At 40.3% G+C, this 19,771-nt stretch overlaps 1 non-coding gene and 1 pseudogene across 1 annotated transcript; one reads left to right on the forward strand and one right to left on the reverse strand.

The window, feature by feature from the left end:
• Positions 1–224: 224 nt before the first annotated feature.
• On the reverse strand, positions 225–17,090 carry LOC143865432 (uncharacterized; annotated as a pseudogene).
• On the forward strand, positions 11,118–11,224 carry LOC143865446 (small nucleolar RNA R71). Its single transcript, XR_013241848.1, has one exon. It is a non-coding gene; the product is annotated as a small nucleolar RNA R71 (small nucleolar RNA).
• Positions 17,091–19,771: the final 2,681 nt, after the last annotated feature.

Raw genomic sequence — 19,771 nt, forward strand, 5'->3', positions numbered from 1 at the left:
CCGGAGGCTGGTGGAAAGGGGCCGAAGATGTCCATCCCCCATACTGCGAAGGGGAGTGGGCTGATGATCGGTGCCATAGAAACAGCAGGTTGGTGGATAGTGGGAGAGAACTTTTGGCATCTCTCGCACTTCTTGACCAGGTCCAGTGCGTCTTGCCTTAAGGTTGGCCAGTACAGGCCTCTCAGCAGCACTTTGATTGCCAGGGCCTTGCCCCTAGGTGTTTCCTACAAATTCCTTCGTGCGTCTCTTGTAAGGCGTATGCGGCGTTGGTATGGGAGGGTGTACGACCTTTTGTACAAGCTCTCACCATCAAGGGAAAACCGGGCTGCTCTCTGTATCACTTTGCGGGCCTCCTTCTTGGCTTCGGGAAGCTTCCCTCTACGTAGGTATTCAATGATTTCGTTCATCCAACAGGACTCGTGCTCCACCTGCATTACTTCGGCGGCCTCATTTTCGATACTGGATTGATACTAGATTTCTGTAGAAACTCCATACATATACTCCCAAGGGTGGTGTATCCGGTGGTGTATCCGGATGCAGCCAGTTTAGACAGCACATCCACTTTTGCATTTTCTGTTATAGGGATTCTGATGACCTCAAAATCTTTGAGCTTGCTGGCTAACTGGAGGACCATCTAGAGGTATTTGATCATACGTTCGTCGCGGGCCTCATAGACCCCTTGAATCTGGTTTGCAACCAGCTGAGAGTCACAGTACGCTTTCAGCCTTTGGGTGCCGGTCTGGACTGCTAGGTTCATTCCGGCGAGGAGGGCCTCATATTCTGCCTCATTGTTGGACGCGCGGAATCCGAACCTTAGGGCGTAATCTAAAGTGAAGCTGTCAGGCCCGGTGAGAACCAAACCAGCTCCACAGCCACCCTTGTTCGAAGATCCGTCCACGTACACTTCCCAGAGTGGTTCGATGGTCGATGGATCCTGCTCTGCCGGTACGGAGACGATTTCTGCTCTTATTGGTTCAGTCCCAGCTTCTGTTCGCTCCTCCGTTGTGGTTTCTTTCTCCACAGCCAGGGTTTGGACAATTTCAGATTCAGTGCTCTACTGGGGGATGGTGCATTCAGCGACGAAGTCTGCCAGCAGTTGAGCCTTTATCGCTGGTCTAGGCATGTACTGGATATCGAATTCACTCAGCCCCACGGCCCATTTCACGAGTCGTCCTGAGGTGTCCGGCCTATGGAGAACCTGCCGGAGCGGCTGATCTGTCAGGACTTTTATCGTGTAGGCTTGAAAATACGGCCTCAATTTTCTCGCTGCCATGATCAAGGCGTAGGCCAATTTCCCAACCCGCGGGTCCCCTGGGCTTCGTCCCTCAGATCGAGTAGCTCAATCGGCAGCGATTCCACCGCATTTTTGCCTTTGAGTGCCATGGCATAGCACTCCCTGGACTGTGGTTGGTCTCCCCAGACTTCTCCCACGCCGTTTGGCGTTATGAATTTCATTTTCTAGTGATACACTGAAGCGACTGCACGGATTAGGTTCTGGCCGGGTCGTCCCAAGATAGCGTTGTAGACCGAAGTGGCCCTCACTACCAGGAAGTTGACCATCGCGAAGGCTTGACAGGGCGGCTCTCCGACGATGACTGGGAGTTCAGTCTATCCTTCCACTTTCACGACCTCCCCTGAAAAACCGATTAGATCGGAGTTTGCCGGCCTCAAACGATCGTCACCTATCATCATTTTCTGGAAAGCATGATAGTAGAGGATATCTGCCGAACTCCCGTTGTCGACAAGGATTTTCTTCACTTCCCAGTTCGCGACGGGCATAGTCAGGACCAGGGCGTCGTCGTGTGGCAGTATCAAGTTTTCGAGATCCGCATCTGAAAAGGAGATCTCATTCTCCATCTTCATCTTTATGCTGCATGTGTGCACGGCGTTGACTCGGCGTGCGTATGCTTTTCGAGCAGCCGATGATGTGCCCCCAGCGGCATGTCCGCCCTAATCGTGCTGATGACCCCCTTTGGCTGGGATCGGCGTGCCTCTTGTCGTGGACTGGATGGCAGGGGAGATTGATTCCGGGCAGGGGCGGCTGTGACCGTCGAGGGCTCTGGCCCTGGGGACTCTTTTCTCGGCGCTCTCTTCTGTGGCCGTCACCTCGGACGTACTTTTTCAAGTATCCCCGACAAATCAGCAGCTCGATTTCTTCCTTAATCTGCCAACACTCGTCTGTGTCGTGACCGTGGTCCTTGTGGAACCGACAGTACTTCGATTTGTCTCTTGTTAGAGAAATTAAATAACCGCAAGTGCACGGATCGTGTAAATACGGTCGAACTCAGGGAAGAAAAATCTAGTTGTCAATCCTATTCTTCTACCGATTAGAATACTAGCTATGATATAATGTTGCCTGGAATGGACTCAGGATTTTCGTGGACTTAGACCTCGGAGCCAACACTATATATAAGCATATATCCTATTCAATCTAAGAATCAAATTCAACTAAGATCTTTTTGATTTAAAATCCCAATTTAGGCAAAGTGTACCAAATTTTAATGATCTCTATTAACTACTTATCTAATTTAATTAGAAAACTAAATTCTAAGGGCTTAAGTAAATTGGAAAATTGCAAAAGTAATTTGGAATAGTGTAAAAACCTTAATTCAATATAAAAGAACTTAGGGTTAGAATCCACCATGGGTTTGGATTAGATTGATTAATTAAAACAACTCTTGAATTGGGTTGAAAATTCGATTAACTAGTCAATAAGGAATAAGATCAAAGGGATGTCATTCATTATAAGTAATTAATCAAATCCACTCTCCAATTTATATTAATTATATAGAACTTTATATTTGTTAATCAACAATCATTCATACGAAAGGGGAAAGCCAATGGCATGAATGATTGGAATTTTCCAAACACAAAATTCTACACAATTTTTCAATTGAGTAGATTGATTTAATTATAAATATTTCTCCTTCCCCATGGTTTCAACTAAACCCTAAGTAATTAGGATTTAGTTGTTCATGGAAAAGTGAAGAAAAATAAAAATAAAGGAGATAGAAAAGAGAAGAGATGTCATATAAGAACTTAAACAAGCAAAATAACACAAGAACTCTCTTTAATATTGAACTTCAAAACAAAAGTACATCGAATTATAACTTGGAATTGAACTTGAAAATAAAGAACAAAAGTAAAGTAAACTTAGTCTTTTTCTCTTCTTCTCAAGTTTTGGTTGACTCCTTGTTCGCCTTAGATTGATGTTGAACGGTTGGATCGACCTCCTTGAAAAAAAGAATGAAAAATAAAACAAGAGAATAAGAGGAGATTAATGGGCAAAATTTTGAGAAGAACAAGAAGAGGTGGAAAATTATTAGAAAAGAACAAACGAAAAATAAAGAGATGATAGCAAAAAGAGAGGGTTCGGCCAACTTAGTGGTGAGAAAACCAAAAAAGTGTGTAGAGAGAGGAGAGGGTGTACAGAGAAAAAAAAATAGCCAGGAGAGGGAAAGAGAGCCCTTCAATATTTAAAGAAACCTCTTTTCTTTGAAAATTAGATATATGGCCAATTTGGCAACTCTTTCTTTCTTCCTTGGTTGTGATAGGTCCCACCGTGTACAACGCTATGGTTGCTTTGGTTTCAAACAAAGCTACTGGAAAGTGCATGCTTCAAGTATCAAGGTGGGCTCCACTTTCCTATTATATATATATATATATATATATATATATATATATATATATATATGCAAAGAAATTTTAGAAACAAGAAACATGGGCAGCTCTCTATGAAGAAACGTTGCATGGTTTTTTAAGCATTCCAGTGGGTCCCACATGCATAGAACATTGCTATTTTTTTTATAAAATGTGACTGCCCTTTACTCCAAAATGTGAACTGCTAGATCGGAATGTATGGGTGTACACCTCCAAATTGCAAGTGGGTCATACAAAATTAGAAATTGGGTTGAATTTTTAGAAGGAAACAAGGTGGATAGAAATTGAACGGTTAAGATCATCCTACAACACATGGCAAGCACAAGGTGGGCCCACATGATTGAATGATCTCGATCGTCCAATTGATTGCCATCATGTAAATTAGTCGTTTTCCAAAAATCCTCCACCGAAATAGCAAGGATAGAGAGAGAGAGAATGGCAACCCAACCATGTGATGTGTAAAAAAAAAACTTGCCCAAAAAATCTGACTGCCTTTAATAGCCCTTTTTTCGTAGGTGATTCCAACACTACTCAAAGTGATATTGGCACCTCCCTCTTCCAACAACAACTTCTAACAAAAAATGGAATTGCATGATGTTATATATGCCCAACTTGCATGAAAATTGCTAATTCCAATAACCACTAAAGTAGTAATTGCTTTATACCAAGATGATCCTTTAATCAACCGACTCCCTCTCCAAGTAATTTATCCACCATGTAGGGTCCACATGTGATGCAAACATAGAAAGTGGTTGGTCAAGTTGCCTCTTTTTCCACTCCCACAAGTTGATCTAAACCGTCCACTTAAATGGACCATGGTGTACTTTGGTTGCGCCCAAAATTAAAATGATCTAGACCACACAATGATAGATCTAAACCGTTCACTTGATTAGGCCTCGATGTAAATCCTCTATGCGTAATCCAAGCTGTCCGTTGTGTGGGCTGTTCCAAATTCATCCCCAAAATTGATCTTGACAGTTCACTTATCAAACCACAATGTAGGAGGGTCATATCCTAAATGATGATCCGAACCATCTATGAGGTGGGTCTACATAAATGGGGACAGACAATCCCACTTGTGCTCACACAGTGTGGTGCGCGCAAAAATCATTTCTATGGGATGAACCTAACTGTCCATTTAGTGGGTTATAATTTCTTAAAGGGATGATCTTGGCCATTGATGCTATTTCCTTGGAATTTCATTGTTTTAGCTCCATTTTTCTTGAAAAATCCGAAATAATCCTGAAACATCAAAAACAAGGAAAACACATCAAATAGCACTGCTCTAAAAGTAAGAAGATAATCATTCCTACCTACAATTAACACATAAATGTGCTCATTAGATTCCCCCATACTTGAGCTTTGCTTATCCTCAAGCAAACAAGAAGAAAATAAAGAAAAATAGGAACAAAATAAAATCCTAACTCACTTTCGTAGGAATAACGATTGCACTTAGCACGTGCAACAAGCCTTTAAATCCCAAGGTTACCCTAGTGGACGAGTTGTGTCTCGTGAGTGTTTGCAGTGAATATACACACAAAATTCTAAAAACAAACTTTTCTTCCAAATCTCACTATAGAATAAAGCCAAAAATTTCTAATCATCTGTCTTTGATAAATTACTCAAAATAGAAGAACAAGAATACCCATATACTTAAACTTTGCATCCTATCCCAAGTTGAAAAAATTAGAAAAATATTTTAAGTAAGGAAACTTCTTTTGAATTTTTTATACTCTTCTCCCTTAAATTTGCTTCTAATGTAATCGTACCGTAAAAGGAATTTGATTCGGAAACTTCGTAGAAAACTTACAAATTTATATGGTCCACCTTACTTTCCAATTTTTCCATAATTTCTAAGAATAGAACTCACTTTTTGTAATGCTCTACTGCTTTTGGCATGAATGACATGCAGGGCATGCACCAGACACCCAGGCTACTAAGCAGTGTCCGACTAATCTTTGATTTGCATATATCATAGACATTGATGCATATGAGTTCAAGTTTTACCTTTGATTATGTGCAATGCTTTGATTTATTAAGCTTTCTAATTGACCCATGTATGGAGTTTTCAGTCAGTTGCTCTCAAGCCAGTTGGCTTTAAGGAACTAGGCATAAAAACCCTTCAGACTTAATAGCTCAAGTCAAAAAGGCTACAAATCAGAACTATAATCAAAAGGTAAACTTTCTAAAAATAAATTTTTTTTTTAACCTTGCTTTCCTTTTTCACTATACCATATAAAAAGCAAGTTTCTATTTCTATTTCTTATTCAAATCCTTTTAAAAGAAAGATTCCAAAAGAAAAACAAAACTAAGGAAAGTATTCTTTCTAATATTTCAAATTCCAAAATTAAAATATCCACTAACTTTCTTTCTTAAAATAGGAAAACAACTTTCCTTTTAAGAATACCAAGTTCTTTCTAATTTGAGAAAAATACCAAAAACAAAAGGAAAAGAAAATTTCTAACTTTAACTATAGAAAAGATTAGAAAATAAAGTTTCCAAAAGCTACCCCCCATACTTGATTTATGCATTGTCCTCAAGGCATTAAAAATAGAAAGAAAAATATGAGGACTAAAAATAGAAAGGAGGGTACGTACCGTATTTGTTTAGGCATGATTCGAATAGGAAGGTTCATAGAGATCCATGACCTCTTCCATATCCGGCTTTGACAACTCAATAAATGGCTTTAATCTTTGACCATTAACTTTAAAAATCTCACCATTGTTTGGATTTAGAACCTCGACCGCACCATGGGAGAAAACTTTATTAACCACATATGGTCCATCCCAACGGGATCTTAACTTACTTGGAAAGATATGCAATCTTGAATTGTAGAGAAGCACTTGTTCACCCTCTTGAAACGATTTTCTCAAAATATGTTTGTCATGAAAAGCTTTTGTCTTCTCTTTATAGATTTTTGCATTCTCGTAGGCATCATTCCGCAACTCTTCCAACTCAGAAAGTTGTAATCGCCTTTGAACACCTGCAGAAGACAAATCAAAGTTTAGTTTCTTAATAGCCCAAAAAGCTTTATGTTCCAATTCAACCGGGAGGTGACAAGCTTTGCCATACACAAGGCGGTAAGGAGACTGGCCAAGATCAGTCTTGAATGCCGTCCTATGAGCCCACAAGGCATCCACTAATCTAATGGACCAATCTTTGCGGTTTGGATTCACAGTCTTCTCCAAAATTTGCTTAATTTGCCTATTTGAAACCTCCACTTGGCCACTCGTTTGAGGATGATAAGGCGTGGCTAACTTATGAGTAATACCATATTTCTTCATAAGAGCTTCAAACGGTCTATTACAAAAGTGTTTACCTCTATCACTAATGATGGCACGAGGTGTACCGAAGCGCAAAAAAATGTTTTCTTGAAGAAACTTGACCACCACCTTGTGGTCATTGGATTTGCAAGCAATGGCTTCAATCCATTTTGACACATAATCTACACCTAACAAAATATACAAGTTTCCAAAAGAGTTGGGAAATTGTCTCATAAAATCAATACTCCACACATCGAAGATTTCTACCACTAAGATCGGGTTGAGGGGCATCATATTTCGCTTTGTAACTCTTCCTAACGACTGGCAAGATCTACATGCCTTACAAAAATCAAAAGCATCCCTAAAAAGACTTGGCCAATAGAAACCACATTGTAAAACTTTGTGCGCGGTTTTGTTTGCACTAAAGTGGCCACCACAGGCTTGATCATGGCAAAAAGATAAAATCGATTGGTACTTATGATCGGGCACACATCGTCGGACAATCTGATTCGAACAAGTTTTGAACAAATAGGGGTAATCCCAAAAGAAATACTTTACCTGTGAGTGAAATCGGTATTTGTCTTGGTTGGACCAATGATCCGGTGTAGTACCTGTAACCAAGTAATTCACAATATCCGCATACCATGGCTCACTAGAAATAGCAAACAATTGCTCATCAGGGAAGTTTTCATTAATTGGACCTTCGTCATTCTTTGCATTAGGAAGTCTAGATAAGTGATCGGCAACCAAGTTTTCCGTACCATTTTTATCTCTAATCTCCAAATCAAACTCTTGAAGAAGTAAAACCCACCTAATGAGACGAGCTTTAGCATCCTTCTTTCCAACAAGATACTTGATTGCCGAATGGTCGGTATAAATTATCACATGCGATCCAATCAAGTAGGACCGAAACTTCTCTAATGCAAACACAACCGCTAAGAATTCTTTTTCCGTAGTGGTGTAGTTGAGTTGTGCATCATTGAGAGTTCTACTTGCGTAATAGATTACATGTGGTAATTTATTGAATCTTTGATCTAACACGGCTCCTATTGCAAAGTCGGAAGCATCACACATAATTTCAAACGGTTCGGTCCAATTAGGTGCTTGAATGATGGGAGCCCTAGTTAGCTCATTTTTCAAACACTCAAAAGAATCGAAGCATTCTTTGGAAAACTCAAATTTTTGATCTTTTGCTAACAAGTTGGTTAGAGGCCTAGCATTTTTAGAAAAATCTTTTATAAAACGCCGGTAAAAGCCCGCATGGCCCAAAAATGATCGAATATCCTTCACACTTTTGGTTGGTGGAAGATGGACAATGAGGTCCACCTTGGCTTTATCAACCTTAATTCCTTCTTTAGAAATCACATGACCTAAAACTATGCCCTCTTTTACCATAAAATGACACTTTTTCCAATTGAGGACAAGGTTCTTTTCTCTACTCCTTTCTAAGACCAATTTTAAGTGATGTAAATATTCGGCATAGGCGGAGCCATGAATAGAAAAATCATCCATAAAAACCTCTAAGAAGGTCTCCACCATGTCAGAAAAGATACTCATCATGCATCTTTGAAAAGTTGCCGGTGCATTCCATAACCCAAAAGGCATGCGTCTATAAGCAAACGTTCCGAAGGGGCATGTGAATGTCGTTTTCTCTTGATCTTCAGGAGCTATAGGAATTTGGTTATAACCAGAATATCCATCAAGAAAGTAATAATACTCATGACCCGCTAACCTTTCTAACATTTGATCAATAAAAGGCAAAGGAAAGTGATCCTTCCAAATAGCGGCATTAAGCTTTCGGTAGTCAATACAAACCCGCCACCTTGTTTGAATACGAGTAGGAATAAGTTCATTGGTGGCGGATTGTATAACGGTAACTCCCGACTTCTTAGGCACTACTTGGACGGGACTCACCCATTGGCTATCCGAGATGGGATAAATGATCTCATTATCTAACCATTTTAAAATCTCTTTTTTGGATTGCTTCCTTCATCACAGGATTAGCCCTTCTTTGATGTTCCCTTGAAGGTTTGGCACCCTCAACGAGATGGATGTGATGTTGCACAATCGAAGGGCTAATTCCTTTGATGTCGGCCATTGTCCAACCTATGGCTTCCTTGTTATCTTTTAGCAATTTAATGAGTTCCTCCTCTTGAGGGGAGGTTAGGTCCGCAGCAATTATTACAGGCAAAGTACAATTATCACCCAAAAATGCATAACGTAAATGAGAAGGCAAGGGCTTCAACTCCAACTGTGGCGCTTCTTCGATTGATGTCTTTGGAAGAGATGTTGCGAGTGGTCCAACAGGCTCCACGTTTTGGATGGCAAAAGCTTTGGAAAAAAAATCATCTCCATCATTTCCTAGTTCGTCCAAGCATTCTTGGAATCCTGCATCAAAATAAATTTCAAAATTAGAAATAATATCGTCAGGAAAGGAATGCAACATATTGATTTCTTCATGAAAATTTGGTTGCTTACCCAATCTAAAGACATTAAAATCAACCGATGTGTTTCCAAAAGACAATTTCATTAATCCATTTCTACAATTAATTAGAGCGTTGCTAGTGGCAAGGAACGGCCTACCAAGGATGATAGGAATTTGATCCTTGATATTAGCAACAGGCTCGGTATCTAACACAACAAAATCTACGGGAAATAAAAAATCACCTACTTTAACTAACACATCCTCAACCATTCCTTTGGGTGTTTAAATTGATCTATCCGCCAATTGAAGAGTGATGGTGGTTGGTTTGAGGTTTCCTAATCCTAGTTGCTTAAATACAACACTTGCACCCAAATCCAAAAGAGCATGTTCAATATTTGTGTTACCAATAGTGCAAGAAATAGTAGGACATCCTGGATCCTTATACTTAGCCACCATTTGTTGAGACAAGATGGAACTTATATTTGCGGCCAAGAAAGCTTTTTTGGGCACATTAGTTGTGTGCTTTTGTGTGCACAAATCTTTCAACACTTTGGCATAAGTAGGAACCTGAGAAATTGCATCTAATAAAGGAATGTTAATTTGCACTTGTTTAAACACATTTAAAATTTTATCCATGGCATCCACCTTCTTCTTATTAGCAAGTCTCCTTGGAAAAGGAGTTTTATGTACATACTCATTTTCAGGTGGAGAAACAACCTGCTCTTCACTTACCTGTTTGGGTTCTGCAATCGAGCCTGTTGGAGGGGAGTCTTTTCTTACCTCTTTGGATGTATCTTGTATATCTATAGAAGGTTCAGATCTGACCTCCTCCTTGTGGTAATCTCTACCACTCCTTAAAGTATATACGGTATTACATTCGTTGGAGGGCTCTTGCGGCGGCAAAATTGGTTGAATGGCGTTCAACTGATTTGGCGGTACCTGTTGATTCATATTCATATTCACGTTCCTTGGATTAGGAACGGGTTGACTTGGCATCTTCCCATTTTCCCTCTCATACAACGTCATGGCAAGTTGGGAGATTTGCTTCTCCATGTTGTGTTGGCTTGTCATGAAAGTGCTAGTGAGAAGTTCTATGCTTTTTTTCTAAGGAAGCTATGCGTGCCGACTCTCCTTGTTTTTGAAAACCCGGCTGTTGCTGATTTGAAACATTATTAATCATGGGGTTTTGAAACGTAGGAGGGGAAGGGGATGGCCGAACAAAAGTGGGAGGGAAGGTGGGCCTAGGTTGGCCGAATTGGCCTTGGCCTTGGAAATTAGATGGCCCACTTTGACTCCATGAAAAGTTGGGATGATTTTTCCATCCCTGATTATAAGTGCTAGAATAAGGATTATTAGCATAAAGAGCACTCACATTCTCATTAGAATTACCAAATTTAGCAAGAGTCGGACACTCTTCCATGACATGGTCCGTGGTTTGACACCAATTACACATGGAAACACTATGTGCAATTTGATTGACTTGTGAAGGTCCTTTAACAACTATTGCTTCTAGCCTTTTGATTAAGCTATCAAGATGAGCCTCTTTTGCCACGGCACCCTCTGTTAGAAATCCCTTACTTGAAGTGGCTCTCTCACCGTCTTGAGTGGATTCCCACTCTCTTGTTTTTTCCGCCAAATCAAGTAAGAAGTTCCATGCCGCGGCCTCATCCGTGAAAGATGTAAAACCGTTAGGACACATGGATTCAAGAAGTTGCTTTGTTTGGTAATCTATGCCCTCATAAATAATTTGGCATAAGTGCCACAAATCAATTCCATGATGAGGACACTCTTGGAGTAGGTCTTTGAACCTCTCCATAAACTTAGAAAATGACTCTAATGGCTTTTGTTTGAATTGTAAAATATCGTTCCTAAGCTTATTAGTTTTATGTAATGGAAAAAACTTTTTTAGGAAAGCGACGGCGAACTCCTCCCAAGTGGTGATGGAGTTCGTTGGTAAGCCATAGAGCCACTTTTTGGCTCCATCCTTGAGTGAAAATGTAATAAACCGCAACTTTACCGCATCATCAGTAAGTTGTTGCAACTTAATCAAAGCACATACATCTTCAAACTCACGCAAAAATAAATAAGCATCCTCCGAAGGGAGGCCATGAAAATGAGGAAGCAAAGAGATAAATTGCGATTTTAGCTCAAAATTATTGCCCTGTGCAATCGGCAATCTAATGCAAGAAGGTTGCGCGGTTCGGGCCGGATAGAAGCGATCGCGCAAACTCTTGGGCGGCTCTTGTTCTTCCGCCATGACTACTTGATTTGGATTTGGTGCGATGTATTCCGCCGTCTCTAACCGGTTTGCTCTTTCTAGTCGATTGACCGAGTTCCGCACCCAACCTGCACTCATAGACACAAGAAAACCAAGTAAGATAGATGGATAGGCAAGAAACCAAAATTATAACTAAACTAAAAATAACTACTAATCTAACACTTCGAATAATTAAGATTCTAATGCAATTCTTTTCCCCGGCAACGGCGCCAAAAACTTGTTAGAGAAATTAAATAACCGCAAGTGCACGGATCGCGTAAATACGGGTCGAACTCAGGGAAGAGAAATCTAGTTGTCAATCCTATTCTTGTACCGATTAGAATACTAGCTATGATATAATGTTGCCTGTAATGGACTCAGGATTTTCGTGGATTTAGACTTCGGAGCCAACACTATATAAAAACGTATATTCTATTCAATCTAAGAATCAAATTCAACTAAGATCTTTTTTATTTAAAATCCTAATTTAGGCAAAGTGTACCAAATTTTAATGATCTCTATTAACTACTTATCTAATTTAATTAGAAAACTAAATTCTAAGGGCTTAAGTAAATTGGAAAATTGAAAAAGTAATTTGGAATAGTGTAAAAACCTTAATTCAATATAAAAGATTACTTAGGGTTAGAATCCACCATGAGTTTGGATTAGATTGATTAATTAAAACAACTCTTGAATTGGGTTGAAAATTCGATTAACTAGTCAATAAGGAATAAGATCAAAGGGATGCCATTCATTATAAGTAATTAATCAAATCCACTCTCCAATTTATATTAATTATATAGAACTTTATATTTGTTAATCAACAATCATTCATACGAAAGGGTAAAGCCAATGGCATGAATGATTGGAAGTTTTCAAACACAAAATTCTACACATTTTTTCAATTGAGTAGATTGATTTAATTATAAATATTTCTCCTTCCCTATGGTTTCAACTAAACCCTAAGTAATTAGGATTTAGTTGTTCATGGAAAAGTGAAGAAAAATAAAAATAAAGGAGATAGAAAAGAGAAGAGATGTCATATAAGAACTTAAACAAGCAAAATAACACAAGTACTCTCTTTAATATTGAACTTCAAAACAAAAGTACATCGAATTATAACTTGGAATTGAACTTGAAAATAACGAATAAAAGTAAAGTAAACTTAGTCGTTTTCTCTTCTTCTCAAGTTTTTGTTGACTCATTGTTCGCCTTCCTTCAAGCCTTGATCGCCTTAGATTGATGTTGAACAGTTGGATCGATCCCCTTGAAAAAAAAGAATGAAAAATAAAACAAGAGAATAAGAGGGGATTAATGGGCAAAAATTTGAGAAGAACAAGAAGAGGTGGAAAATTATTAGAAAAGAACAAACGAAAAATAAAGAGATGATAGCAAAAAGAGAGGGTACGGCCAACTTAGTGGTGAGAAAACATAAAAAGAGTGTAGAGAGAGGAGAGGTTGTACAGAGAAAAAAAATAGCCAGGAGAGGGAAAGAGAGCCCTTCAATATTTAAAGAAACCTCTTTTCTTTGAAAATTAGATATATGGCCAATTTGGAAACTCTTTCTTTCTTCCTTGGTTGTGATAGGTTCCACCGTGTACAACGCTATGGTTGCTTTGGTTTCAAACAAAGCTACTGGAAAGTGCATGCTTCAAGTATCAAGGTGGGCTCCACTTTCCTATTATATATATATATATATATATATATATGCAAAGAAATTTTAGAAACAAGAAACATGGGCAGCTCTCTATGAAGAAACGTTGCATGGTTTTTTAAGCATTCCAGTGGGTCCCACATGCATAGAACATTGCTATTTTTTTTTATAAAACGTGACTTCCCTTTACTCCAAAATGTGAACTGCTAGATCAGAATGTATGGGTGTACACCTCCAAATTGCAAGTGGGTCATACAAAATTAGAAAGTGGGTTGAATTTTTAGAAGGAAACAAGGTGGATAGAAATTGAACGGTTAAGATCATCCTACAACACATGGCAAGCACAAGGTGGGCCCACATGATTGAATGATCTCGACCGTCCAATTGATTGCCATCATGTAAATTGGTTGTTTTCCAAAAATCCTCCACCGACATAGCAAGGAGAGAGAGAGAGAGAGAGAATGGCAACCCAACCATGTGATGTGTAAAAAAAAACTTGCCTAAAAAATCTGACTGCCTTTAATAGCCCTTTTTTCGTATGTGATTCCAACACTACTCAAAGTGATATTGGCACCTCCCTCTTCCAACAACAGCTTCTAACAAAAAATGGAATTGCATGATGTCATATATGCCCAACTTGCATGCAAATTGCTAATTCCAATAACCACTAAAGTAGTAATTGCTTTATACCAAGATGATCCTTTAATCAACCGACTCCCTCTCCAAGTAATTTATCCACCATGTAGGGTCCACATGTGATGCAAACATAGAAAGTGGTTGGTCAAGTTGCCTCTTTTTCCACTCCCACAAGTTGATCTAAACCGTCCACTTCAATGGGCCATGGTGTACTTTGGTTGCACCCAAAATTAAAATGATCTAGACCACACCATGATATATCTAAACCGTTCACTTGATTAGGCCTCGATGTAAATCCTCTATGCGTAATCCAAGCTATCCGTTGTGTGGGTTGTTCCAAATTCATCCCCAAAATTGATCTTGACAGTTCACTTATCAAACCACAATGTAGGAGGGTCATATCCTAAATGATGATCCGAACCATCTATGAGTTGGGTCTACATAAATGGGGATAGACAATCCCACTTGTGCTCACACAGTGTGGTGCACGCAAAAATCATTTCTATGGGATGAACCTAACTGTCCATTTAGTGGGTTATAATTTCTCAAAGGGATGATCTTGGCCATTGATGCTATTTCCTTGGAATTTCATTGTTTTAGCTCCATTTTTCTTGAAAAATCTGAAATAACCCTGAAATATCAAAAACAAGGAAAACACATCAAATAGCACTGCTCTAAAAGTAAAAAGATAATCATTTCCTACCTACAATTCACACATAAATGTGCTCATTATCTCTCTTACTTCCCTTGGAGGTCATTCTAGTCGGCCACCTTACGAACTCTTCTCCTCTAATTGCGGCCAGTATGTGTCTCCGGGAGGTGTTGAGAGGAGTAAAGTTCTCTTCCCTCCTCTGGGGGGACTTCTCTCTTCTAGGGGCCTTATCATCCCTACGCTGCTTGGTAGGGTTCTTGTCTTCAGAGGTTCTCCTCCGATTGGAGTCCAGGGCCGCTAGCGTCTCGTCCACTGCTATATATTTCTCCGCTCCGGCCATCAGATCCGCTAGTGAGTGTGGGTTTTGGCGAGCCACTGACCGGCAAAAATCGTTGGATCTAGCGCCTGCGAGGAGCGCGTTCATGGCGGCTGAGGGATCCAAATTCGGCACTTGGAGTGCCTCCCTGTTGAAGCGGGTGACGAACACCTTCAGAGGTTCGTTGTCCTCCTGTCGCAAGGCCATCAAGGATGCTGTGGTTTTCCTTGGCCTACGGCTGCTCATGAAATGGCGGACCAGATCGTCCCCAAAGTCTTCAAAGTTGGTGATGGAGTTCGGTTTGATCCTTGAGTACCAGTCACGGGCCGCACCAGTCAGTGTGGTCGGGAATGCTCTGCAGAGGAAGCCATCGGACGTGCCGTGGAGGAGCATCATCCTTCTAAACATTTCCAAATGGTCCACAGGGTCAGTGGTCCCGTCATATTGCGAGACGGTTGGCATTTTAAACCCCCTGTGCGCCGGGGCGTTCATAACATTGTCGGTTAACGGCATTTTACTTGAGAATGCCCTCGCAGCAGGCCGACTCTGATCCTTTGCCAGCTCTTCTATTCTGTGGTCTATTTCTTCTATCCTCTGTAGCATCGGATCAGCTCTTCTGTCTGCTCGGTCCAACGATTTGTTTTTCTCAATCGACGGGCTCGCGGCGGAGCCAGAATGACTTTCCGGACTCCTTCGACGAGGTCGAGATTTTTCTTGCGACGCGCGGCCTTCTTGGGCCAGGTGCTTTTGCGCGGAACGGGACCGTGACCTCCGGCGGTGGTGAGGTTCCGTATGGGCATGCCGGTTCTAGAGTGATGGACTTGCCTTGAGTGGTGAGTCCGGTCTTCATCGTGGTGCACTGAATCTCTCCTGTGGGCATTCGACCTTTCCTGTATAGGTCGTGGAGCTTCTGGAGGATGTTGGGGAGGCGCTTGGATTAGTTGTTGGTATTGACCGACAAGGGCCGTCATCTGTTGAAAGAGAGCTTGAACTTGATCCGGAGTGGGCGTGGGATTGAGGTGTTCTGAACGAGCTGGGCTCTGTTCTGCTGTAGCAGAAGTAGCCACCACCTGTGAGGCGATTCGCTCGCTTCGGGTTCTGCGAGGTAGCATGGCTCTGGTAGTTCGTGCGGTTGGTACCCGGGCACTCCTCCGTCCTGCAATTTTATAAGGGGATTTGAACAGCTTTTAGTTCGCGGTCCCACGGATGGCGCCAATCTGTTAGGCCTAAAATCGGTAACATATACGGCAGTGACGTAAGAGCTGAGCTGGAGGACCCGAGGAGCCGAAGTGAAGGAGCTGAGTTCTGCGGAACCGAAGCAAAGGAGTTGAGTCCCTGCACAAGAGCAAACGATGTCAGAATGACCAACCCGGAGTCGTTGCTCTGGACAGGCCCTTCGACACTCAAGTCAGTATGAGCAGGAGTGCAGAGCGAGTTTTAAGAGTGGTGGTTGAGAAGTTATTACCCTTTGGTCTGAGCCCTGAAAGGCCATCTATAGTGGGAAACCTGAGGTGGTTGGATTACCTACCCCAGGACAGGTGTCGGCCTCTTACGGGTTTAAGTTTACCTACTCTTAGGTAATTACAAGGCTACCCCTGGGCCGACACTGGATTTGTTGTGGGCCATCCTGGGGCCACGTGTCGACAGCTAATTGGCTGCTGTTTTTCATACCCCATCAAAAAGTGCCCATCAATGGAAAACTAATTATCTCAATGCAGTGCATTCATTCATACATTGACAGAGAAAGTGAGAGGAAGATAGAAGGGACTTGTCTGCCGGTTGTCAGATTCAGAAGCATGCATATAACCAAGACCCTCCAAGGATCGTGGGCACGATAGGATTTTCTCAACTTTACAACTATCTGATGTGATTTCTCCTCTCTATTTACCCTCTTCAGCAATTCACCTTCTCTTTTGTCTTCAGTTTCAAGGTGAAAGTAGTAGGAAACAATCCTTACATAATCTATGTTCTTCCTCTTGGATGATGCCTTTAATTTGGGCCTCTCGTTTTGTTCTTGGGCAGTGGTGGCAGCAGTGATGGAAGAGAAGGCCACCACCAATTGAGTGCTGCCCTTTTTGTTTCTCTTCTTCGTCTTGGGGCTAATTTCATTTAGAACACCTTTCTTCCTCATCTCTTTCTCTACATCTACTGGTTCGTCCTCACTGTTCAACATATACTTGTCCAGCTTCTTAGGGGTGTTTCTCAGCATGTGAGAGCAGCCACACATGCTTACTTCTCAGCAGATTTTGTCTTATTCATTGACAAAGACATTCCGCTTGCATCCATTAAATATCTTACTCACGTTGTCATCCATACACTTAAGCTACTTCCACTTGTTATTCTTTTTGGCTTTGTCAGCCAATCTTCTGATAATAACACTGCTCGATTTGTCTTAGGCTTCTTTAATTAAGTTGAAAAGTAAAGATTGTTGGAACTGTTGGAACGGTAGAGAAGAAAACCTGGTTGTGCTTGAAGCATTGCTAACAAGCCGTCTGGTGTGGAATGGAATGCCAGCTGCTCCCAGCCCCTATTTAATCAAGTTAAATATTAAAGGGTTTTAAAAGGCTAATGGGCTCCAGCCCATATGGGCCCACTACACCTAGTCCACTATCTATTGGGCTTTTACTTAGAACATATCCAACAATCTCCTCCTATGTTCTACATATAGCACCATCGAATAGATAGATAGTGTGATGTTCAAACAAAATATTGAATCATCCACATCACATTATCATAAAGATATGTTTTCAGTTGAAAAACACGAATACTTTTATGAACAACCAAGAGTTTCATATACAATAAACTCGACCAAAAGGTAGTTTCATATATACATGAACCCCACTGCTCTTAAGAAGAATTCATTCATGGGGTATGATTCTCATCAAGATCCAAAATAAAGTTTCACATATAAGTGAACTCTATACACATACTGAAAGAAGGCACTCAGTCTTTACAACTTTAGAAGATTTACTCATCAAGTAAGTCATCTTCATCAAAGTCAAAATCAAGATGCGCTCCTCTTTTTTCGCCAATCCCTGTGAATTACCAAAATATGAATTTCATAAGAATGAATATAACAATTTGTGTAAAACATAAATTACATACATGAATGGCTGAAAAAGTATCAGTATCACTCTCACCATAAGCATCATTGTCAAGTTTCAATAAAGAACAAGACCAAAATAGCTTGTTTTGCAAAGAACCATTCAATATAATTTTCAAGTTTCAATAAAGAACAAGACCAAAAAATTGGTTTCTTTTGCAAACAACCATTTCTTATTTCCATAAAATGTTAAGTCATCTTATCCATATTTGAGTCAAGTTGAAAGATCAAGTGTGGAAAGTCCAACCCTTCCCAAACAGGATAACAAAGTTTGAGTTAAATTGTATCATCAAATATGGAATGTACAACCTATCTCAAAAGAGGGTATATCATCAAGTGCTTATCTAGGGCCATACAAGGAATATTTGAAAATTCAAAAGAACATGGAGAATGTAGATTAAGTCCATAACCTGGATAATATAAGTTAAGTCTTTTCTATAAAGGCTTTAACTTAATTTTCCTCTATCATTACAGATTTTAATCCCATTTCCTTTACAATTTTGAATGTTCGAGCTTTATTCAATCCTTTTGTGAGAGCATCGGCCATATTATCCTTCGATCTCACATCAATCAAAGTGATAATCCCGTGTTTAATGAGATAATTCAGCATGGCATGTTTCAGCCTAAGATGTCTCCTCTTACCACTAAAGAGTGAGTTCTTCACAATCGTAATTGTAGCTTGATTATCACAGAAGACACTTAAGGAATGAATCCTTAACCTAGTAAGTGGAATGTCCATAATCAGATTCTTTTTCCACTCTGCTTCATCTGCAGCTGAAGCTAGAGCAAAAAGTTCTGATTCCATAGACGACAAGGCAATGCAAGTCTGTCTCTTAGACTTTCACGCAACAACAGCTCCACCTAGGGTAAACATATAACCACTGGTAGACTTACTGTCTCTTAATTCTGAGCCCCATGATGGATCAGAATATCCTTCCAAAACAGGAGGATGGCCACTATAACAAAGAGCATAATTTTGAGTACCTTTAAGGTATCTCATTAGCCTCATAAGGGCATCCCAATGGTCATGGCCAGGATTACTAGTAAAATGACTCAGCATGCCAACTGTAAAGGCTATGTCTGGCCTAGTGCAACTCATAGCATACATGAGACTACCAATCAGTCTAGAATAATCTAACTGATTCACACTGTCTCCTTCATTAGAGATCAGCTTCTTGGTATAATCAAATGGTGTCTCAATCCGTTTGTACTCACTGCATCCCCATATAGAAAGTAGTTTTTCAATATAATGGGCTTGGCTAAGGTAAATTCCTTACCTCTCAAAACTTACTTTCATACCAAGAATGGTGTCAACAACACCCAGGTCTTTCATGTCGAATTCTTTACCCAAGGTTAGTTTCACGTCACTCACTACAGAGAGATCGGAACCAAGAATCAACATGTCATCTACATACAAGCAAATAATTGCGACCTTATTCGACACAAAACGATAATAAAGGCATTTATCGGAGTAACTTGATAGAAACCCAAAGCTCTTTACTACTACTTTGTCAAATTTCTGATACCACAATTTAGGTGCTTGTTTAAGACCATATAAAGATTTGTTTAATTTACAAACTTTATTCTCAAAACCTTTCATGACAAACCCTTCAGGTTGATTCATGTAGATTTCCTCTGACAGTTCTCCATTGAGAAAAGTTGTCTTTACATCCATTTGATGCACAACAAAATGCTCAATAGATGTCAAAGCAAGAAGAATTCTTATCGTGGCCAAATGACAGACCGGTGAGTAGACATCAAAGTAGTCTATCCCACTCACTTGAGTATAGCCCTTAGCTACTAAA

This window comes from Tasmannia lanceolata, unplaced genomic scaffold (assembly GCF_043159265.1).
Source record: "Tasmannia lanceolata isolate RefF3 unplaced genomic scaffold, GAP_Taslan_0.1 ptg000079l, whole genome shotgun sequence".
NCBI lineage: Eukaryota > Viridiplantae > Streptophyta > Magnoliopsida > Canellales > Winteraceae > Tasmannia > Tasmannia lanceolata.